This window comes from Canis lupus, chromosome 16, assembly GCF_003254725.2.
Source record: "Canis lupus dingo isolate Sandy chromosome 16, ASM325472v2, whole genome shotgun sequence".
Lineage (NCBI taxonomy): Eukaryota > Metazoa > Chordata > Mammalia > Carnivora > Canidae > Canis > Canis lupus.
The window spans coordinates 29,568,695-29,593,965 of record NC_064258.1 but is presented as its reverse complement, the minus strand read 5'-3'; the positions used below and the strand labels follow the sequence as shown (position 1 = coordinate 29,593,965).

The following is a 25,271-nucleotide window of genomic DNA, read 5'->3' as shown; positions in this document are numbered from 1 at the left end:
GAATATATCAAGTGGATGTCTAGAAAGTTATATTTATCAAGTATAACTACAACCTGACAGATTTTTCTGATAGATGTTTAAAAATTGTGTATTTCTTCTATCTTGATTTTATGTAAATGTAAACTTACATAAACTTATGTAAATGTAAAGAATCATACAATTTTATATATACACGCACACATATATACATATACATGTTTTTTTTCATGCACCCAATGTTTCCTAATTTTTTTATCTCAAGGTTCATGGAATCCAGTACATTATACATTAACATAAAAACATTTATATTTTGACATATGAGGTATTTTTCCATGGATTATGTCTGAATTTTTTATTCAATCATTCAACCATTCTTTCAACTAATATTTATTGAGTGCCTTCTATGTGCAAGGTGCAAGGGTAGGAATAAGATTACAATTATATATAGGACAGTCAGAGAAGCCTTACTGAGGAGATATTTGAGTCAAGATGTACATGGAGATGAAGGACTGAATCATCCATATACCTGGGGTAACAATGATTTCTACAGAGAGGACAAAAGGGTCAAAAAATCCTCTTAAAGCTTGCCTAACAGGACAGTATATTGGCCAATAATTTTCAGGGAAAATATCATTATCTTATAACAATGTACATTTGCATGCATTAAATATAGTAATTCCTTTCTGATATCTATAACCAAGAAGTCATGGACCATTGGACATGTTGAGAATACCAATAAAAATATTATCCAAACAGCAAAAAAGCAGATACAACTCAGTAGTCCATGAAAGATAGATAAATTCTGCTATATTCACACAATGGAATGTTATACAGCAGTGACAATGCTTTAACCATCTACATGGATAAACCTTAAAAACAAAATTGAATTAAAAAAAATTCCTTAGAAATCTAGGTAGAATGACACTGTTTTCATATATTCAAAAACAGGAAGTACCCTCTATTAGGTTAAAAAGTCCAAGTAATTGAAAGGCAAGAAAATAATCAACACAAAATTTAAATCTGATCACCTCTATTAGAGAAGGCAAGAGGCTGAACTAGGGATAAACCATACAGTCAATGCTATGTTTGCTATCCACAATGTTTTACTTCCTAACTTATTTGCTGTATTCTGGAATGTTTACAATTTAAAAGACAACAAAGAAGTAGGCTGAAAAGAAGGAAGATAGAGGCACTTAAATATACTATTGTTAAGTACGTGAATAGTTGAAGCCAGTTTGGAAGGTAACTTGTCTATATCTGTCAAAATTTAAAGTACACATACCTTTTTATCCAAGAAACACACATGTGGGTATTCATCAGAAAATTTATGTTTACGTATTTATCAGTACATGAATACAAAGATGAGGGCACAATGATATTTATTGCAGCATTATTCAAAGCAGCAAATAACCTAATTATCCATCAAAAAAGAAAAGGTTAACTGAGTTATAACATATATTTCCTATAGGATGCTTTGCAATTCTTAAAAATATATTTCATATTTGTGCATAGAATTGCATAGAAAAGTAACTAGAAGATGAAAAACATAAGTCATCAAATTGTTTACCTCTGTGGTGGGAGGAGAAAGGGAAGAAGGAAATTTTAATTTGTCCTGTATACTCTGTATAACAAAAATTTGTTCCTATATTGATCGGGTGATTCTTTTTTTCTTTTCTTTTTTTTTTTTTTTTTTCTTTTTAGAGAGAGAGAAGGAGAACTAGAGGAAGGGAGCAGAGGGGAGGGGCAGAGGGAGAGCGAAAATCCCAAGCAGACTTCATGCACATGAGGTCATGACCTGATCTGAAATAGAGAGCTGGAGCTTAACTAACTGAGCCACCCAGGCACCTCAGATCAGGTGATTCTTCTTTTTTTTTTTTTTATGATGTATTTATTTATTTTAGAGAGAGAACCCTTGAGTGAGGGCAAGGGGACAGGAGGAGAGAGAATCTGGAAGCAGGCTCCTCAATGAACGTGGAACTAGTTGTGGGGTTGGATCCCAGGACCCGGAGATCATGACCTGAGCTGAAAGGAAGAGCCAACTCCTTAGCCAACTGAGCCACCCAGGCGCCCCTATGATTGGGTGATTCTTAAAGCATTCTTTTCCTTGCCAAGAACATGTTCATTAATATATTAATTATGGTTTGAAAAACACTTTCAAGCTGATTTGTATCCAAAATTATTTAATTATCCTTAATATCATGTCCTCCTCAAAGTCATAATCTTTAACTTGAGAAAGACCTTGAAATCACACACAGTTTATCAGGATCCATGATTCTTCTGGAAGAATCCTCTAAGCCAAAGGTGTATTCTCTCTGCCTTCATCTAGATAAGGTGATTTTGATGGACATATCCAGCACTGCCCAGCCTTTCGGTATCTCTCACTTCCTCCCTGGATGGCCACATTGCAGCCAGAATCATCTACAGAGCCATTCAAAGAGCATCCCTTGCCTGCTTATATGCGTCTCACATAGAGACTTTCAGATATGTTTCCAAATTTTCTTTGTGTATCTCAATAACCATTGCTACCTTCTCCCATCATTATTTGCTACACCGAATTGTCTTCCTGTTCCTCAGACATCCCCTACCTCTTGGTCTTTGTAGAAGTTTTAGCTCTTCTCTCTTCTATTTCCATCATGATGTGATTAAAACCACTTAGATTTTTGGAAAAATTATAACTGAATTGAAACTCCAGCTCTGCCCAGCTCTGCCAATTATTGGCTATAAAATCTCTCAAAAACTACTCAACATAATTGACCTTTAATTTTTTCATTTGTAACATGAAAAATAAAAATTCTTAATCAGATGTCTAAGAAGATCATATCAATTAATGGATGTAAATCATTTGTTATTATGGCTATCCTAATGAGCATTTAATCAATATTTGTTCGATCAATTTACATCACAGCAAGCAATAATACCAGGTGTTTACTTCATCAGCACTTACCTATTTGCTGTTATTCCAAGCAATTCAATCTATCAGTCAAGAATCTACTACATTATTGTGTTGCACCGTTGAGCTTTCCAAGCAAATGACTTACATCAGCATTATATATATATTTTTTGTATCTCCTATTAGTTTTTGGGAGGATGTTATTAAGAAAGTAATTAATGTCTAATTGTTTATGTATGTAATTTTTCCTTGTACAATGCTCATTGTATCCTATTTCCAACTTCCATTCTCTATAATTTTAGTTCTGGATAGCATTTGAGATAAGCTATTTTGTCCACTGTAATACATCCATGGATGTCATAAAGCAAATTTTTAAGTTGTACTATTTTAAATGTCCACATTATGGAGAAGAAAGGAGACTAATTCTGATAAAATTTTAGTCTGGGGCATGTATCTTGGTAAACAGCACACACACACACACACACACACACGCACACACACACAAACACGCAGTCCAGTTCCCAAAGTATTGGCTCACCCACTTCACACTATCACCACACACAGCCATTTATCCATTCTGCAAGTAATTGCTGGCCTTGGGAACTGAATGACTGACAAGACAACCTTGATTACCAGGCCTTTCCAGATTCACAGCCTCTCATTGAAGATACATGTTGAACAATAATTACAACAAAGTACAGTATATGTTAGAAGAAAGCATGTCTCAGGTTAATGGGAACACAGAGCAAGGGCATTCACCTAAAAGATGGCATTTGGGATTGAAGCCCCAATAGCCATTCCCCAAGAAACTTCTCCAGAAAACCTGTTTTTGGCAGTTAAGCTGTTTCAAATCCTGAAAAAGAAAAGATGATTTTAAAAAAATCCCTTAATCACTTAAAACACCGTCTCTACCATCAAGTTCTTCTCTAGAATTCCTGGTAATTATAGTACATATTGTCCTTCAATTTTCAATGAAAAAATCCTTTTGTGGGCCATCACTGTCTTACTGTTAGGCCAGGATTTTTTTTTTTCTTTTAACAAATCATCCCATACAAAAGCCCTGTTACATACAGCTCAAAAACTGGATAGGGAAATTTTTCCTAGTCCAAGCTATTGTCAGTGGAGAGCCAAATCCACACCAAAAGAACAGGCACTAGCACCACTATGATAGAAGTGATTAAAGCAGAGACTGGTAGTCATTGTTTAAAGACATCAGGGAATTGACTTACTTACAAAGTGGGAAGTTGAAAGAATGGGTAGCCCTTAATGTCCACAGTCTTGCAAATTCAGGTGTGAGTGTATATATATGAAAGTGTGTGTGTGTGTGTGTGTGTGTGTGTGTGTGGTTATGAAAAGTCCAAAGGAGCAAAAGGTTAATATTAATTTAGGAGTCATAGAGAAAGCTTTATGAAAAAGGTAGCATGTGAATTGTATTTAGAAGTACTCAAAGTACAGAACATGTTTAGGTCTTCCAGGTCCATTATAGCTGGAACAGAGACTAATAAGGGTTTTTGACTGATAGAAACATAGGAAAATAAATCCAGCTATAAAGCCATCCAAGTAAGGGACAAGATTCTCTGATTCTAATGCAGTGTTCTTTCAAAACAATCTGACTCCCATTCTATACTTTCCCTGCCAAAGAATACTCCTTTGGTCTGGAACTAAAAAATATTTATTTTGGAACTAAAAATATTTCTATGTTGCAAATACTTATTTTTTTGTGGGATTGAAGAGTTGAATATGTCCCCAAATTCATTCCATACATGTAAACAGGTGTGTCCCTCATATATGTGTCTTCATGTGTTTTCATTCATCATTGAAGAAGACCTGATATAATATTGTCTATAATCCCTTTAGAGGCTTGGATGAAGGAGAACCAAAGTGGCATATGACCAGAAGGGACAGATGTTGCCTCATCTAAAATTATCTGTCAGTAACATTGTTGGCATGGTGCTGGTACAGTGCTGAGCTCAAGAAGACATGACAAATTTTTACTCTTACTGCTTTCCTAGAAGCAGGTATCAACCACAGCTACTAGTTATTACTGGTACGTTCCCAAAAATGTCAGTAAACCTGCCTGAAAAACATTTTTTTTAAGTAGGTTCCATTCCTAGAATGGAGCTCAAAGTGAGGCTTGAATTCACAACCCTGAAATCAAGACCTAAGCTGAGATCAAGAATTGGATGCTTAACTGACTGAGCCACCCAGGTGCCCCTGAAAAACATTTTTAAATGAGGATATATTTCCTAGAGCATCTAAGATCTAGTGTTGTTTTACCAAACCTGAACCACTTTAGCTAAAAGAGACCTCTGAAAAAAATAAAAAAATAAAAGAGACCTCTGAGAATTTAAAGAGCCAAATTATCCATATACAAAAACATGTTATCTCAACTCAATAAACCTTTAATAGCATATCCTAGAATAGCTCCAAAAAATGTTTAATTCTTTCATAAACTATTAGTAAATGCAAACCCAAAGGTGAAACCCAGAGCATAATGTCCTGTAGTATTGAAATCATGTGTAAGACGTTGCTGAGTAATACAGAGATTTGGACTCCTCCAAATGGCAAATACAGTTTTGCTTTGGAATGAATGATAACTATAATCCATTTAGTTCACTCTAATGTTTATTGAAGCATTGTCTTACACACTGACAATATAGCTACAAAAACAAGCAGCAGAAATATTTCCTTCCTCATGAAACTTATTTCAAGTAGGAAGATATTAGGAGTAAATAAAGTAGGCCAATGAAGTGTAGACCAGATGGTGATCAAAACTACAGAGAAACAGCAAAGAAGGAGGATGGGAAGGCAGAAGCAGCACCGTTGGGTGGGGAGAAAGCAATTGCCATTTCATGTGGGGTTGTCAGGCTCAGCATTACTCATTTTTTTAAAGATTTTATTTATTTATTCATGAGAGACACAGGGAGAAAGGCAGAGATGTAAGCAGAGGGAGAAGCAGGCTCCATGCAGGGAGCCCGATGCAGGACTCGATCCCAGGACTGCGGGATCACACCCTGAGCCAAAGGCAGAGGCTTAATTGCTGAGCCATCCAGGTGTTCCTAGCATTACTGATTAAGTGATATGCAAGCAAAAAGCTGAAGGAAATAAGCAATGAAGCCAAATCATTATCTATAGGGAGAGCACTACTGGCAGAGGAAATAGCACAATCAAACATCTCAAGATGGGAATATGATTGGCATGTTCAAGAAACATCAAGAAGATTAGAATGGCCAAAATACAATTAAAGATGGGAGAGATGAAGGAGGTAAGATGAATGAAGTCGCAGGGGAGCCACTGTACAAAGCTGGCTTTTACTCTGAGTGAGATGGAGGGCACCACAGAGGTCATAGTAAAGGAGAGTGTGGTCTGAAAGGACAACTCTGCTTACTATGTTAAGAATAGACTATAGATGAAGGTCAGCTCTTAAGAAGGGCAGAAGCTGGGAGACCAGTCAGATATCCTTGGATCGCACTTGGATTGCAATAATCCAAGTGAAAGATGATGGTTTGAGGCAGGTGACCAGGGAGAAAATGGTTAAGAATTGGCCAGATTCAAATGTATGTATTTTGATGACAAGGATCCATTGTAGATTGCGTATGAGTTGTGATAAAATAGAGGAGTCAAAAGGTGGTTCTGTCTTAAGGATGAGATGGCCATCAACAGAGATGAAGCCTGGAAGAGGAGCATCTTTGGAGAAGGGGAAATCACAAACTTTGATTTGGGGCATGTCAAGTGTGAGGTGCCTACTAAACATCAAAATATGTGTATTGGGTAGCCAGGAGGAAAGAAATAGTTAAAGACAGAGTTCATGGCCAGAGAAGTAACTTGGCACGTTAGCAAAAGGATGGCATTTAGTCCTCTGAGACCAGATAAGTTATCAAGGGAATGGTGTAGAAAAAGAAGAGAAATGTGCCAGGGAGGAAAGAAAGAACTCACCAAGTTGAGAAAGAAGCCCCAGAATATTTATAATTATAGTTCTAACTGTGAAATCACAGTCTTTCTGTTTTAAGAACCTAATTATATTTATTATCTCTAGTTTGTGTGTCCTGTGACTATATGGATTTTTTTTTTTTTTTAGACACTGCTAAAGCCAATGACTCCTGGCTGATTCAGTATGGATCCTTAAACACCTCCTATGTGCAATGCTTTTTATTTTTCCAACAAAGCATTCCTCCACCAGAACACAAGGTGCATTTTCTCTAGGACTTTTGGACAGCTATAAGATAGTGAATAGAGGCAAAGTTTCATGCTTATTTAGCAAAGCCTTTAATGACCTAATCTTTGCAGTAGCTTAGTATGCAGTAGTTTGTAGGCACAGCTCAAAAAGTGAAGCATGGAGACCCAAATGATGAGATAAGGAGAAAGGAACAGTTGAGTTATTGAGGCAAAAAACTAAGATCCTGCCTCTCCATTTCTTCAGCAATATGCTGTGGCATGCTGACTTTTTTCTATACTCTGGAAATGCTAATTCAATAAATTTACTTTTATTCATTATTGTAATTATAAATTCATGACTGCAATTTTAAAGTCATCTTTTTTTTCTACCCTCTGCTCCAGTGACATCTGAGTGCTATTGATTGTAAATGTCAAATTAAATTTCTAGGCATATTTTCCTTGTGTTGGGATCAATACATAACTTGAAGAGCTCCTTTGATAGGAGATTGAAAGTTATTTCTCACCCATGTGACATTTTGTCTTTTTTCCCCCTGAATATTTCAGTTAGATATTGGCAGCTTTCACTTCCTGGATGTTTACAGGGAAATATGGTCTTGCTTTATAAACCTGAACTTCCAAAATAAAAAAAAAAATTAAAAAAAGAGAAGTGAGATCATGATTCCTGTGCATATTCATTTAACTTTGAATAAACCTGATACAAGAAAATCCAACTTTACAAAAGCTGATTAAGGTGCCCTAACTCTGTTAATTATTTATTGATTTTTTACAAAAATATTCTTAGTTTTTCAATTTTCAATAATTCAGTATAGAATTCTTTCAATCATTTAAAAATGCTTTACTTGTAGCTTTTTTAAGGACTCAAATTTTGATTATAGAAAAGTCTTTTTGATGAGTCATAGTTTAAGAAATCTAGAAAAATTGATTTGCTTAAACCATTACTTTCATATTTCAATCACTTTTTCATTTGTTCATTTACTCAATCTGTAAATTGTATCAACCATTATAGAAAACAGTATGTAGGTTCTCAAAAAATTAAAAACAGAGCTACTGTATGATTCAACAACACTACTTCTGAATAAATAACCCAAAGGAAAGAAAATCACTACCTCAAGATATCTTCACTCCCATGTTTATTGTAACATTATTCATATTTCCATGAATAATGTTACAATATGTTTCCAATATATGGAAACAACCTAAGCATCCATTGATAGATAAATAAAACACTGACATTTGCAACAACATGGATGAATCTGGAGGACATTATGCAAAGTGAAATAAGCCAGACACAGAAAGACAATTATTGCATATCACTTACACATGTGGAATTAAACAAAGCTGAACTCATAGCAACACAAAGTAGGATAATGGTTACCTGTGGCTGGGGTGTGAAGGAAAAGGGAAAACTAAAAAAGAAAAAAGAAAATAGAATAGTGGTTGCTAGGAGTTGCGGGGGAAAGGCATTATTGGGAGTTATTGTGCAGAGTTCAATCTTACAAAATGAAAAGAGTTCTGGAGATGGATGGTGGCGATAGCTACACAACAGTATGAATGTACTTAATATCACTGACTGTATGCCTCAAAGTGATTGAGACAGTAAGTTACATGTTATGTATATTTACCACAATAAGAAAATAATAATTTACCCGTCAATTAACCACAATAAAAATAATAATTTCCATAACTATTATTGAGCATCTAGACTTGAGTCAGCCAGGCATGGGACTTGGGAGAGAGAACCTCCAACCTCATCAGTAGTGGTAGGGCCAAAGAAACTCTGGAGACATTGTCAATGGTGGGTCTTCATGTGGTCTGCTGAATGCTATCTAATGTAGTAGACCCTTCACCCAATTCCTCTATGAAATCCCAGTCAACATTTCTTACTCAGATGTTTTTCTTTGGAGAAAACCAAAGAAAGAGCTGACAAATTCTTTGTCCAAGGTTAGCAAAGACTAGAAACAGAGGCAGACTGCACACACACAGAAGCTAGAAGGGCAGAGACAACCCACACTTTGGTTGGCCTCTATTAAAACACTTCTCACATGAGGAGGTAAATCATTGTCCAAATATATTTTACTCCTGAATGGTAAGGTATGCTATTTTACTTATAGCTCCAGGTGACTGGCATGGTGTCTGGCCCTCACCCTTATCCCATAGGTAATTAGTGAATACTCCACAGGCAGAATGATTGATTGTCGAATATTTCTGTATATTCCACTCAAGAAGCAGTGGGCATATACCCAGTTACAGCTGAGGCTGACATGTGATGGAATGTGAACAGGGCACAAGGTAACATAAGTGGTCAATTCAGGCAGTGAGGCTAAGGTGGGGTGGCAGGCAGGTGGGGGTGCCCTGACTCCTCCCATAGGCAATGTTGGGGACCATGGTATATACTTTCACTGAGATGCAGACAGAGATGAGCAACAAACCTAGAGGCTGATGAACTGAGATGATGGCAGCTACTAAAGATGGTAACTGATCTTTTTGTAGGAAAAAAAAAAGGAAGATAGCACTTTTATTATCATATGAAGGATACATTTGAGCTTATGCTTGTCAAAATCCAGTGTGGAGGAAAAAATGGCTTCTAAAAAAGAGCACTGGCTTGTGTTCTCACCAAAAAAACAGATACAAATATTTAGTATGCTTTTCTTGAAAATGGGACATTACAGTTTTTAAAGTCTTTGAATAATTTTAAACTAAGTTCTCACAGCAGCCTCTGAGGTAGAAAAAGGCAAGGATAGAGTAATAAAGAAAAAAAGGATCTGAATTCAAAAGGGGCTCCCGGTATATCCCAATTGATCACATGCCAATTGTAGGGCCTTAGGCCCTATATATGTCTGAATGCTTTTAAGCCTCATTTTCATAATCTATAAAAAGGGAATTAAAATGACCTTTTCTGGACACCTGGGTGGCTCAGCGTTGAGCATCTGCCTTCCGCTCAGGGTGTGATCCTGGAGTCCTGGGATACAGTCCCATATCGGGCTCCCCACCAGGAGCCTGCTTCTCTCTCTACCTGTGCCTCTCATGCATAAATAAATTAAAAAATAAAATAAATAAAATGACCTTTTCCTGTTAGAATAAGAATTATGTAAAAAATCTTTAAGACCCATAAAAATGTTTACTATATATTCATTAAAAAATATTTATGGAACATCTGCTGTGTGCCAAGTAGTATTCTTAGCCCTAAAGTACAGTAGTGAATAATGAAACAAAAATCTCTGTGTTTGTGATTTTTTTCAAGTGTGTGTGTGCATGTGTGTGTGTGTGTGTGTGTGTGTAAAGGTAAGTAAGCAAAACTGTGAAGTATATAGTATGTCAGATGTATAAGTACTATGGAGAAAAATAAAGCAAGGAATGCAGAGGGAGAGTGCTAGGGAAAGAGAGAGCTGTGATTTTAAATAGGGTGAAGGGCAGGGGCCCTTGGAGAATCAATGGTTGGGACATGATCCTGCCAGGAACAGTCAGAACAAAATCCTAGTAGGGAGAATGTGTGAGGCCTATTTAAAACAGCAAGAAGGAGTATGTATTTAGAATAGAGGAAGTAAGGGAGAGTATAGGTGTATTTATATGTAGTAGGAACAACATGGGGCCTGACCTTGGAGGGCCTAAGGGCCATTATCAGACCTTTAGCCTTATCTCTGGGAAAGGCAGATTTCTCCATTTTGCTGGTTAAAGAATTGAGTCCCAGGGAAGTTGAAAATTTTCTAAAGATTATATATTTGATTCAACTTGGGATTAAACCCCAAACTTTTATCCCTTCATTGAGAGGAAATGAACAAGGTAAGATCTGTTCACTGTGTGTGTACATTTGAGACAGGCAAGAAGTAGGTATTACAATGCTCCCGCAACCCTTCAGAATGGATATGCTAACATCATGTGGGATCCCATCTATGAGGATTATACTCTATTCTAGAGTGAAGAAAACAGCCCAAAGAGTTGTCTCTGCCCTCACTGAATTCAATCATCTATTGTATGCCTCTGAAGCTGGCAATCTAGCCACTAACAGCATCTTACTTTCCTGCTCAATTCTGTATTATGGAAAGGGCAAGCTATTTCTCAGTACTTAAGGCCTACTTTCAAATAGTGGTAACTATAGTTTCTAACACTCCATAAGGAAGGCATTTCTAAAGTAGCTATCAAAAATACATATTCATTTAGTTATTGAGAAATGTAAAAGCAATACCATCCTTCTTCCTGTGGGGAATATCATTTTTCCACCTGCAATTTGTTCATAAAAGAGCAATATTTGTGCCAAGGACTCAAGTGAAACAAATGTCCTTCTTGATGGGAAGTGTCCACACTAATTCGGAGCTGTAAAATAGGAATTTTAAATTCACCTTTCTGTGATTTGGCATTTGCAACTTCTACATAATTTAACTCATGTTGAGCTACATGAAAGGACTCAATGGATAGCACTACATGGTGAAATACCAGGCTGATGTTCAGAAATTTCCACTGTACCTTTCAAAGGCACTTATTTCTGGAGTGTGCTGTTAGGCAACCTATCATCGTTCTTTCTTTGAAATGTCACCCTTGTTCTGTCAAAGGCTCCTGTCTGCGTGTCTGACTAACTTTGCAAATGTCTGACAGGAAATTGTCAGGAAAAGCTATAAAGGGAGATGCCTTTTGTCTCTAAGTAGAGAAGATGGTGGTTTTTGGACAGGACAGATCAGCCGAACAAATGCTAGGTGAGTTCACCAGCTCTTTTGAAAGGCATAAAGATAATGTCAGAGGGTTAAGCAATTTCCCAGTCCAACTACCCTCATGTAATTCTCTCAATACTACCTTCATCAAGTGACTACAGATAAGCTTTCTAGGGCTTCTTGTGACTCTGACAGCTTGATGTCTCCTCAAGTGTTCAGGACTTCCTAATGCTATAACTTCTCTGCAAATATTCAGGCAAAATAAGAGAGAGATGCCATGAATGAGATAGAGTCCTGGAACAAATAGACTTGAAACTTTAACACATGGAAAATAATCACCTAGAATTTACTTTATAACCTTGGAAAAGGATCCAAGTTGGAAAATTCCTGTATAAATGGATGAAATCAAAAGCTACTTCATGTTCTCAGTGCCTTTCTTCTCATTAACTCATGCTGAACATCTGAGCAGTACAGTAGGAGAAAAGGCTCCTAAGCCTTCAGAGGGTCACAGCAGCACAGATCTCAGTCTGGGAGCAAGTGAACTGCACTGACCTCATTGTTCTAAGCTTCTGACACCTATGTCTCCCTGCTGAGTGGTTGCACACTCCACATAGAACAGAGTGGAGAAGTTCAACTCACATTAAAAAAAAAAGTTTCTTCACATTAATAAGAAAATGATACTTCAAGAAGGGATAAAAGGACTTCTGGTTTTTGGTTCCAAATGTAAGGAGCTTGGAAATCACCACTCCATAGTAACAAATAAGAAACTGAATAGACCAAAAAACTAACAACTCTTCTTGACCCATAAGAAAAGGGAGGACACAGGACAAATTACTGCCTCCAAGACTGGAGAGATAGACCAATGAATATAGGGAATCATGGCTTACCAGAGCAGAAGTTCACCAGTGGAACATGGGAACCAGTGCCAATCTGAACTGTAATTGAGAAATTGCTGGAAGCTCATTGTGAACAATTCTGAGAGCTAAAACTTCCCCCACTACCCCAGTCATGGGGGCAGGTGGGGTGAAGATCACAATATTGGAAGATTCATTTCCAGGAGCTCAACCATATTCCTATAGCATATCAGAGAAAAATCCTTTCAGGCTTTCTACATGGAGAAGAGGGAAAGAAACTGTTTTGGAATACGGCAAAGCATTCTGTTCTTCTTAACAAGATCCAACCTCAGGGAAACAAGCAGCCAGAGCCAAACTAACTGAGTTCTTACAACTTAACCGACCTGGGGAAGGGAAATAACCAATATTAGCTTGTTCTAGCTTTCCATATAGGAGAGAGAAAATACTCAAATTCAACAAACTCTAACCATACTGTTTAGTATGTTTGGTAGCAAAGGGAAGAGAGACAACAACAAGAACAACAACAAACCTAAAAAACATTAGTGAAGTTTGCAGTCCAGAGGCATAGACTCACTAAAAGATGAAGACCTTATCATGTCAGTACAGAATGCTTCCTCTCCCTGGCACCACATTACTAAAGGCCTACTTAATAGCAATTCCTTTCATCCAGTGCATTGTGTCCAGCAATTGAGAAAAATTATAAGGCATGTGTCAAGAGGCAAAAAGGACAACTTGATGAGACAGACAGAACAAGCATGAAAACAAGACATGGTAAGGATGTTGAAATTATCAGACTGGGAATATAAAACAGCTATGATTTTATGCTAACATATTTAATAGATAAAGGAGACAGCATACAAGGACAGATGTATATTGTAATAGAGATGGAAATCCTAAGAAAAAATCCTAAAAAAGAAATACTAGGGGTAAAATAGTACCATAATAGAAATGGAGAATGCCTTTGATGGACTTATTATTAAGTTGGACAGCATTGAGGAAAGAATCTCTGAGATAAAGGATATATCAACCAGATCCTGAAAAACCAAAAAGCAAAGAGAACAAAGATTAATAAAACAGAACAGAGGGGCACCTGGGTGGCACAGTTGGTTGAGACTTCAACTCTTGGTTTCAGCTCAAGTCATGATGCAGGGATCTGGATTGAGCCCCATATCAAGCTCCATGCTCAGTGTATAGTCTGCTTGAGATTCTCTCTCCCTCTGCCCCTCCCATTCATGCTGCCTTTTTCACATAAATAAATAAATAAATAAATAAATAAATAAATAAATAAATCAGAATAGTCAAGGACTATGGGACAAGTTACAAGGGACTAGCATACACACTATGGGATTGCCAGAAGGAGAGGAAAGAGAAAGAAAAGAAGAAAGAAAGAAAGAAAGAAAGAAAGAAAGAAAGAAAGAAAGAAAGAAAGAAGAAAGAAAGAAAGAAAGAAAGAAAGAAAGAAAGAAAGAAAGAAAGAAAGAGAAAGAAAGAAAGGAAGGAAGGAAGGAAGGAAGGAAGGAAGGAAGGAAGGAAGGAAGGAAGGAAGGAAGAAAGAAAGAGAAAAGAAGGAAGGAAGGAATGAAGGAAGGAAGGAAGGAAGGAAGGAAGGAAGGAAGGAAGGAAGGAAGGAAGGGAGGAAGAAAGAACGGAAAAAGAAAGATTTGAAAGAATATTTACTGATAATTACTCCAAATTAATGTCAGATAACAAACTACAGACCTAGAAGCTCAGAGAACACCAAGTAAAATAGATGTCAAAAAAAAAAAAAAAAAAAAAGCTACATCTAGACTTCTTTCAGAAGGGGAAAAATCTCTTAACTATCAAAGAACAAAATAAGAATTACAGTCAAGTTCTCCTCTGAAACCATTCAAGCCAGAAGAAAGTGAAATGAAATATTTAAAATATTGACAGGAAAAAAAAACACCAAACACTATAATTCTGTACCCTGTGAAATTATGCTTTTAAAATAAGGGATAAAGACTTTCTCAAATAAACAAAATTAGAGAAAATTTATTGGCAGTAGACCTGCCTTACAAACAATGTTAAAAGAGATTTTTTAAAAACAGGTAAAATAATATAGGTCAAAAACCCAGATTTACTTAAGGAAAGGAAAACTATTGAAGAAGGAAAAAGCAAAAATAAAATAAAAACTTTATTTCTTGTTTTAATTGATCTAACAGATACAGTCTGTTCTATATATATATATATATATATATATATATATATAACATATATATGCTCATATAAAAGTTAAATGAATGTCAGCAATAACACAAAGATAGAAGGAAGGAGTAAGGCTTCTTTTGTTATTCTAAGACACAGTATCTATGAAGTGATATAGCATTATTTGAAAGTGAATGTGGGTTAGCTGTGTAATTATATATTGCATACTTTAAACCACTAAAACCAGTTTTTTTTAAGTATAACCAATATGCTAGAGAAAGAGGAAAAAATAGAATCATATAAAATGCTCAGTTAAAAGGCAAAAAAAAAAAAACAAAACAAAAGTGGAAGACAAAAATAGGAACAAGGAGCAAAGGCAACAAATAGAAGAGAGTAACAAATATGATAGCTCTTAATCCAACTATATCAATAATCACCTGGAATGTCAGTGGTCTAAATGCACATATTAAAGGATAGATTTTCATAGTGAATCAAAAAATTTGACTCAACTATTTGTTGTTTATAGGAAATCCACTTTAAATACAAAGACCTATATAGATTAAAAGTAAATGGATAGAGAAATATATACCATGCTAACACTAATCAAAAGAAAGCAGGAATAGCTATATGAAATTCAGACAGGGTAGAGGGTAGATGTCAAGGTAAGAAAAGTTATCAGGTATAAAAAAGAGTATTACATAATGATAAAGAGGGTCAATTCTTTAAAAGACCTAACAATTCGGGGGATCCCTGGGTGGCTCAGTGGTTTAGTGCCTGCCTTTGGCCCAGGGCACAGTCCTGGAGTCCCAGAATCGAGTCCCACATCAGGCTCCTGGCATGGAGCCTGCTTCTCCCTCTGCCTGTGTCTCTGCCTCTCTCTCTCTCTCTCATGAATAAATAAATAAAGTCTTTAAAAAACAAAAAAAGACCTAACAATTCTTAGCATATATGCCCTTAACAACTACAGAAAGCAAGAACTGAAGAATTGTAAGGACCTACTATCAGAGTTGGAGACTTTAACACTCCTTTGTCAGAAACAGATCCAGCAGACAGAAAATCAGTAAGGATGTAGTTGAATTCAACATTATCAATAAATGGAATATAACTGACATCTATAGTCTATCTAACAGCAGAATTCATATTTGTCTCAAGCTCATATGAAACATTCACCAAGACACATCCATTCTAGGCCATAAAAGACACCTTAATAAATTTAAAAGTGTACAAATCACACAAAATCTGGTCTCAATCTATAATCAATTTAAACTAAAAATCAGTAACAGAAAGACAGGTGGAAAATCTCAAAATACATGGATATTAAACAACACACTTCTAAATAAAACATGGATCAAGGAAGAAATCTCAAGAGAAATTTTAAAATATTTTGAACCAAATGAAAAGGAAAACAGAAATTATCTTGGGATGCCTTGGTGGCTCAGTTAAGTGTCTGTCTTTGGCTCATGTCATGATCTCAGGGTCCTGGGATTGAGTCCCAGATCAGGCTTTTTGCTCAGTGGGAAGCCTACTTCTCCCTCTACCTCTGCCCCTCCACCTCCTCACTCCTGCTCCCTCTCTTTTTCTCTCTCTGTCTCAAATAGATAAATAAAAATCTCTTAAAAATAAAGAAATCATCAAAACTTGTGGTATGCTGCAAAAGCAGGGCCTGGGGGGAAATTTATAGCACTAAAGGCATATGTTAGAAGAGAAACAAGATTTAAAATTAATAGTTCCCATCATAGGAGGTATAAACAATTAAATTCTAAGTAAGCAGAAGAAAAAAAATAAGCATAATTAGAGCAGAAATCAATGAAATTGAAAGCAGGAAATCAACAGAGAAAATTGATGTAGCCATAAGCTGGTCTTTGAAATGATCAATAAAATTGTTAAACTAATAGCCAGGATAACTATAAGAAAAAAAGAAAGGACACAAATTATTAATATAAGAAGTGAAGGAGGCTACATCACTATAGATCTTTTGGACATTAAGAGATAAAAAAAAGAAATATAATTAACAACCGTATGCCCACAAACCTGTAACAAAATTTAAATGTACCAATTCCTTGAAAGATGTAATCTGCTAAAACTCACACAAGGTAAAACTGAACAATATACCTATAGCTATTAAAGATATTGATTCAATAATTTCTTCTGAAATAGAAAGCACCAGACCTTGCTGGGTTCACTGGTGAATTTCAATCAAACATTTAAGGAAGAAATTAAATCATCCTCTACAATCTTTTTCAAAGGATAGAAGGAAAAGGAATACTACTCAACTCATTATATAAGGCAAGCCAGCATTACCCTAATACCAAAACCAGGCAAAGACATTTTAAGGAACGAAAACTACATACAAATATCTCTCATGAACACAGATTCAAACCTCCTCAGCAAAACATTAGCAAAGTCCAAAAGCATTGAAAGTATTTTATACCATAATCAAGTGGGATTTATTCTAGGTATGCAAGGCTGGTTCAACATTCTATGATAAATTAATGTAATCCATCACATCAACAGAAAAATCACGTCATTATATCAACAGATGCAGAAAAAGCATACGGCAAAATCCAACACCCATTCATGATTAAAAAAAAAAAACCTTCAGTAAACTAGGAACAAAGGGGAACCACCTCAACTTGATAAAAAACATTTACAAAAAAACCTTTATCTAATGGGATACTTAATGATGAGGAACTTGAAGATCAGATACAAGCAAGGATGTCCCTTCCCTCCCATTCCTTTTCAATAAAACTATGGAAACAATAAAAAAAAACAAGGCAGGATAGGAGTAGAGAGGAGATGAATAGACAGAGCACAGAGGATTTTTAAATATTCTGTATGACATTATAATGATAGGTATATATCATTATACCTGTCCAAACTCATAGAACATACAATACTAAGAATGAACCCTCATACAAATTGTGGACTTGGGATGATTATAATGTGTTGATATAGGTTCATTCTTCATAAAAAATGTACCATTCTGATGAATGCTATTGATTGATACCAGAGGAGGCTGTGCATGTGTGGGGTAGGGCATAATGAGGAATCTCTACCTCCTTTTTAATTTTTTAAAACTAAAACTGCTTAAAAAAACAAGATTTAAAAAAAAATAATAGAAGCCTCTACTTTCCTGTAATAGGCAAATTCTAAGATGTCCCTTAAGATACCTACTCCTGGTATGCATGCCTTATACGTTTCCCTTACCTTGAGTGTGGGCAGGATATGTGGATGTGATGGGATTTCACTCCAGTGATTATGTCACCTTGCATGACTGAAGGGATTTTGAATATGCAATTAAATATATGAATTAATTGACTTTGAGTTAATGAAATGGAGATTATCTATGAGCCTTTTAAATCTGTGTCTAAAAGTCAGAATGAGGTAGTTAGAGGTTTGAAGCATCAGAGACACTTGCTGCTGACTTCAAAGGAGTAAAAAGTGATGTTGTGGATAGGGTCACATGGCAGAGAACAGTGGGCAGACTCTGGGAGCTGATGGCAACCTGCATTTCACAATCAGCAAAAACCTGGGACCTCAGTCCTATAACCACAATAAACTGAGTCTATGAACAACCTAAATAAGTTTGGAAGAGAGCCCTAACTGTAAGATGAGATCCCAGCCCCAGCTGACACCTTGATTTTAGCTATGTGAGATGCTCAGCAGAAAATCCAGCTAAGCCACGCCTGGACTTCGGACTTACAGAAACTGTGATATAACAAATGTTGCTTTAAGTGACAAAGTTTGTGGTGATTTGTTATACAGCAATAGAAAATGAATAGATTTTTTTCTTCCACTTTAGAAGAGTGGTTAGTCCATTGACCTGACCTCCAGTTGTACAGCTAAAGGTTTATACTCTATTATATTGAACTAGTAGCTACTGGTGAAGTCATTATGCTTCCTGTAGGGGAGGAGTATGAGAATTGATGCTTATTTTGTGAAGGCATGAAGATGTAGATGGGACTCCTGATAATGAAAGGGAGGGGCCCACGTGCCTCAAGTTTTTACACACAAGGGGCCCTTTCTTAAATTGAGAACACATGTATGCTCTGTCAAAGAAATTACATGGGTAGATGACTTAGGAGAATAAACACCGCCAAGGTACCATTTGTGCGCTCAAGGGGTGTAAGTACCAGCAGAGAGTTAACTTCACAAGGACCACTGGTTTCAGAACTTGACCAGTCATATTGACCAAGGCCTTATTCATCCATCAGGCAGTCTTCACATGAATGGTACCAATATTCTGCCCAAGGTATACAGTATCAGTACACCGTTCTGAGTGCCAGGTACTGTTCTAATCACTAGAACCAAGCCAAAATAGAAGTAAATCAACAATGAAATAAAATAACATTATGTACCTTTGGCCTAAAATTTCTTATGTTTCTATTACCAAAAAAAGAGACTCTTCTTGAGTCAAAAAAAAAATCTATCTCCATAAGACTTTTATCCATCACTACTGAATATGGCTTTGCAGGTCCTCAACAACTGGATTTTCCTCTGGTGATGCTGTAAGTCATTCAGATGATCCTAGAACTGGGTCACCCATAGTAGGATGTACTGTTTAGTTTCCACCCAGTCAATGCAGATAAATGTCCTAATGAGAGAGAAATCTCTGAGACACAGACCAGCTACTATATTTGAAAGGCCATAGGATGTGAAACACAAAGTAGCTGAGTTTCCATCCAGTAACTTGCATTAGTTGGGACTCCAATTGAAAATTTGACTCAGACTCACAGATGATAAACTATATTAGGCAATAATAGTATTTTAGTTTGGTTTAGCACAGAAATTGAAACAAGGATGTTGGTGCTGGTAGATTATTGTAAAGGCAATTCCAAAAAGCTCAGTGAAAAAAAGGGGAAGGTAATGCAGGATAATGAGATAAAGTCAATCAAGAGTGCTGTGAGAAACTGGGAACCAATCCTACAAGGATCCTCTGAGAAACCACATGGGGCATGTTTCAGAAGACATGGAAGTAGGAATCTTTAATCCACCATATTTATTCATTCCTTAATTGTGGAGGGTTTCCCTAAGGGCATTAATCTGTGTACAGTTAATCATGCTCCCATAATTCCAGTGAAAGCACAAGAAGAGTGACTAGGTGCTCTAGTTGGAAGACCATTGTGTGCTGGGAACTGTCTCCATTGGATGTCAGTGACCTCACACAGGCAGAGATATGGGATATAGGATAAACATATAGTTAGAGGATATCCATATAGTGTCTGCTATAGGTGGTGAGACAGGTATGTGAAGCCCAAGATCTTGTCCAGGCCCTTCCCCTGCCATGCTGTGAGATAGGAAACATTTCTGAATTACTTTGAGCATTAATTTCTTAGGCTTTATGATTCTGTGGTTATTCTGTAGGCATTTTCTGTATAAATTTTAAAAGAAGTATTTAATAAGCTAATGCACATGGTGGACAGCCCTAACAGAGAATCATTTAAACAAGCCAAAAGCATATATGTACTTTAAAAAAATTTAAAACCAAAATAAAATAAAATAAAATAAAACCTACCCAAAACTAGAGTGGGGAGAGCAGGAGAGTCTTAAACTGAGAACTCCCAGTCTGCTACAGAAAGAGTAGATGGATTTTTTAAATTGTTTCAGTTAGATATTTATTTTTATCTAAGGAAGATTCTAACACTCAACTTGAAAGGTGTTTTTTTTGGACATAATTCAGGGAAATGTATGAAATTCCTGTGGGGGAGATGATGCCATTCTTGGGGCTCATCAAATAATTGTGACTGGCATCTTTACAGAACACAGAGTAGGAGAGTAAGACTTGTCAAGTCCCCACATTTTCATGGATCTAACAAAGTTAATTAAAACACACTTAGCTACAGCTTTAGAAACACTGAAGATTCCATAACACAAATGACTAAATGTTGAAAAGTAGATGATTGTTGAAAGTGTCTATATCAGCCTAGATAGAGTTTATTCCTAAACTTTTCAGAAGACCTCAAATACTTCTTATTAATCTCCTTTCTTAAGGGTGTCTTAAAGGGACAGAGATGCTTAGAAAGAAGTTTGCACCTTGTTGGTGAGTGGTTTCCTTTCCAGAAGGGCCTGCCATAGTTCTAGGTGACCTACCCCACTTGCTCACTCTCTTGCTTCTAGGTCTAGTGGTCACTGCACCAACACACCCTATCCAGCCAGCACAAGGTCCACTCCGAGAGAAGCAGCATGTGTGTGATCTGAAGGAAGTTCAAGGAGAAGTAATGGTGAGCAGCTGACCGCGTCTCATCAAGGAATTGTAGTTCTTGACCAGTGACTCATAGTGCTTCCTCTAGAACTGGCCTTGCAGGAGGGATTTGGCTTGTACCACCCAGTTACCTCTCCATGAGTGGCCTGTTGGATCCTGGTAAATTTTGAAGAGGCCATTGTGGGAAGAAGGAGGATATACAAAAAGCGCAGCAATCTAGGCCAGGGGATGATGACCAAGCAAAATGAGAGTCCTGATAGAACAATTTCTCTACTCTCACCTTGTTGGATGATGGAAGAAGGATGGAGTTAACACCAGAAGACACTTTGTATTTAAATTACTGTTTTTTTCTTAATTACACAGTTTATTCTGTGCTTTAAATTCTAACATTATGGGTGCCTAAGTGGCTCAGTTGGTGGAGCATCTGCTGTCAGCTCAGGTCATAATCCCAGGCTCCCTGCTCAGTGGGGAACCAGCTTCTCTCTCTACCCACTGCTTGTGCTCTCTTTCACTATCTCTCTCTCAAATAAATAAATACAATCTTAAAAAAAAAAAGAAAATTCTGACATTATGAATCCTTTAATTACTGTTTTCAAGTGCCAAATAGCAAGACCTCATTCAGGTATGGCTAAGAAGACCCTGGAAAATCTTGAGTCCAAATTGACATAGCAGTCAAGATTCCAATGTCCCAAAAATATAGGCCAGATCACTATTACCCTCAGAGCCCTGCTAGAACAGACATTCTGTTGGGGTAGTCACATGGTAGACCCAATCACTGTGGCACTACAAATCAGTCTTGTTCAGGTCTGTAGTCAAGTTACCTGGGCCTTCCTGTGCATGCAGGGCACCCCTCCCTGACTGGCCACTTATTCTCATTTTCTTCATCTTATCCTTCTCCCCTCCATGACCTTCTAATGTTGGAATTATATGGTGCAGCCTTGAGATCTTTCTCTTCTCTCCACATCACTAAGTGAGAGATGTTAGTCACTTTGTTGGTAAGATATTTCCAAATAAGTCTACTTAAAATTGATCCACCCAACAGTCCCCTTATTCTATTTATATTCTTTCATACCACTTCTTACCATGTGACATGCTGTCAGCTAATTTTGTTTGGCTATTGCCTATTTATCCTTGTGCATTAAAATGTAAGTTGTATGAGAGCAGAGACTATTTCTGTTCACTGTTCTATCCTCATACTCTTGGAATATTTAATAGATATTCAATAAATATTTGTTACATGAATGAATGAATGAATGAATGAATATGTCTGATAATTATAAAAGTGTATCTTGGAAAACATATTCTAATTCAAAATCTTTGCAGCCTCAACCATCATCTGCTTGCTGGAATATCTTTCAAATGGTGGTGTTATGAGTACATCTATCTCAGATGGACATTGAGAGATAATCACTGTTAAAAATGTCTTTTGGTTTGATATATTGATTCCTATTTTGTTAAGTAGAAAAATTCTGCCCTATGTTCACAATAGTTTCTTTAAGATTTCCAAGATCCCTTCCCAAGTCATGGCTTTCACATGAGCAGAATCTGGGGGCCAAGAATTTTACTAGGCATAGAAGATAGGGAGAGAAAAACAGTGGCCCCTTTCCGGGAATTGCTTTATTCTTTCTTGCAGAGGCTCATTTGGCTGACCTCGAGGGCATAGTGCAGAGCCAAGTTCAAATTGTCCTTGCAACGGCTGGCACTTTTTATTACTGCCCTATACTCTTTAGCTGCTACCACTTTTAGTTTTATGCATTTTAATTAGCACTCTCTCTTTGTTTTATTCATTCATTCATTCATTCATTCATTTACTTGTTTATTCACTTTCTTAATATTTTTACTGGAGCATAAGGATGGTTCACTTAAAGGGAAAAATTTAAAAGCTAACAAATAGAAATTTTTAACCCAAATGGGCCCTCTGACATAAAAGATTGTTCTGGCCTGGTGGACTCAAGGCACCCTATTCACTATCAGGAGCTCTAGATTTTATCAATATGCCTACTTGAGTCAAGAGAAACTTTCATTATGTATCTTTTTCTTTCCCCCAAGGGTGGAATCTAAAAAGGGCATGAAAAGACTTTGTGCAACATTATCCTTTCCTGAATGTGGCAGAAGGTGGTTTTTACTGCATATCACAATATTGATATCCATCCATTTGTTCAACAAATATGAGCATTTGCAGCACATACGACACTATGATTAGATGTTGGAGATACCAAGAGAAATATGACCTTGGACACTATGTTGGAGGCTATTGCACTGCAGCATTTATTATATTATATCAAAACTGGTTGATGTCAAAATGTTATGGTTCTGGAGTCAGGAGTGATATTAGGACCAATTTCAGAGAGGAAATATTATTTGAGCAAGATTTTGTCTAGCAGGATTTTTTAATAAGAGAAGTTTGCTTTCGGTCTGCCTTCATCACTGTGCTGGAGAAAAGACGGGAATAAAGAGTAGTCCTGGGGAGGACGTTCCAGGCCAAAGAAGAGCATGTGAAAAGATGTAACAGCTAGAGTGAGGATTGAAACTCCATCGTGATGCCAGAGCACAAGACAAAGGAAAAACACTTGCTAGGATTCAAAGCAATGCCTGTCTTTCTACATATAAGCAAGACTATTTCAACTTAAGAATGTGGTGTGACATTCCTGCTGGTCAGAAGAAATTTGGTCTCAACCTTCACCCAGCTCCTCTGAGATTCCTGAAAATACTCAGGAAGGACATGTCAGTGTGGTGTTTCCAATTAAGTATAAACAGCATTGTCACTGCTATCAAGGAATGGGGCCCACACCAGAGTCTAATTATTAAACAGGTATTGCTCTGTTACATATGGCTGAAGATGAGTCATTTTCTTAGTATCCTTTGTCCACACCATTTAATATATAATGAGAGAAAGAGAGGCATAGAATTTTCCTTCTCTGTGTTGCCAATGTTCACTACATCAGTAGGACAAAACAGATGAGTTGATTTAAATCTATAGTTTTCCTTTCTACCTGTCTAGGAAAAAAGATTGTTTCTAGAAACTGACATCAGATCTGACATACACAAAATAAGATCTTCCTTATCCTATTATGTATGAATCCAAGAATAATCCTCTGGGTTAGTTTGGAAAGCTAAGTCAAATATTACAAGGGACCTTTAGATTGGGAAAGGAGTCAGAAATGAGTACAACACAAACATATTAAAGTGAGGCAATTAAATGCAAACAAACACTATCGTACTTTCCTCCTAAGGAAATATAATTAGACTGCCAAGTAGATTGCTTTTGGATTATTTGGATTAAGTGTTGCATTCTTGAAAGCTTAGTGATTTCATTTCCTTAGAAACCACGAGTTTCCACTGTTATAGGCTATGAGTGTTCTCTCTTATGCTTTGGACACTTTCTTACTGTGCTTTTGTTTCTAAGACTGGGAATCATAGCATTCAAAAATAGGACATCAACAAGGAGAGCAAGGATTAAGTTTAAAAGGTTTTGGACGATTTGGAAAGCTTGGGCAAGCACCATCATTATAGCAACCTCAAGATACACTGAGCCTGCCATTTTAAATCACACACTGAGCCCCACAGAACACTCATTCTTGCTTATAAAGTGACTTTGTGTAATTAATAAGCTGTACAACCACACTAAACAGCCCCTATAATAGTTAAGACCTTTCTTTTGCTCTCATTGCTGCTGACTTTCTAGCCCATGAGACCTTGAGAAATAACCTTTATTTACCATGTTGTTAGCTTCAGACTGAGCTGAAAGTCACTTCCCAGGAGAAAACACTCCTGAGATTTTCCCTGTGTCTTATTAATAAAGTTTTCCATTTGCAGAAAGAAACTCAGGCATCTAAATAAGGAACCCTGCTGCATACACAATATTAGATGAAAAGAAGAAGTCCAAGGAGATACCTGTAGCAGAGATTTATCTTGAAAGAAAAAGGAAAAAAGAGTGGTCATTGACTCCCTTGCTGAACTAGCCAGACTCAACAGAGTTGGAGCTTCAATTACAGTATGAGCTTGATGGAGTCAAGGATTACCTGTCAAATACACAGGCCTACAGCTATAAACTAGGTGCAGACATTCTGACCTAACTGCTCTGATTTAATCTGGAAGTGTTCTTTTAAAATTTTCAGCCTTTCTGGATTGATTTTTGTACTGGCTCACCCTGGGAGAGGAAACAGGCTCTCTTGTTTACAGAGTTGATCCTTAGCAAAATTACGACATGGAGAAGTAGAGCGTGTATTCTGTTTTCACTTCTCTCATAATTGACCACCGGGCATAGGTATCCTTAGCTCTTGTTTGTTTGTTTGTTTGTTTAAAGACCCAGAGAGGTCTGTCCAACACAGATGGAGCCCTGAGATTTAAAATGACTGGTTCAC

General features: G+C 36.8%; 1 long non-coding RNA gene across 1 annotated transcript in view; it reads left to right on the top strand.

Moving 5' to 3' along the window:
- LOC112646667 (uncharacterized) overlaps window positions 1-23,802 on the top strand; it is an 87,735-nt gene extending 63,933 nt beyond the window's left edge. Inside the window, exons 3-4 of the long non-coding RNA XR_003127791.2 lie at window positions 20,823-20,926; window positions 22,957-23,802. This is a non-coding gene — a long non-coding RNA (uncharacterized LOC112646667). The remainder of the gene's footprint in view (window positions 1-20,822; window positions 20,927-22,956) is intronic.
- Window positions 23,803-25,271: the final 1,469 nt, after the last annotated feature.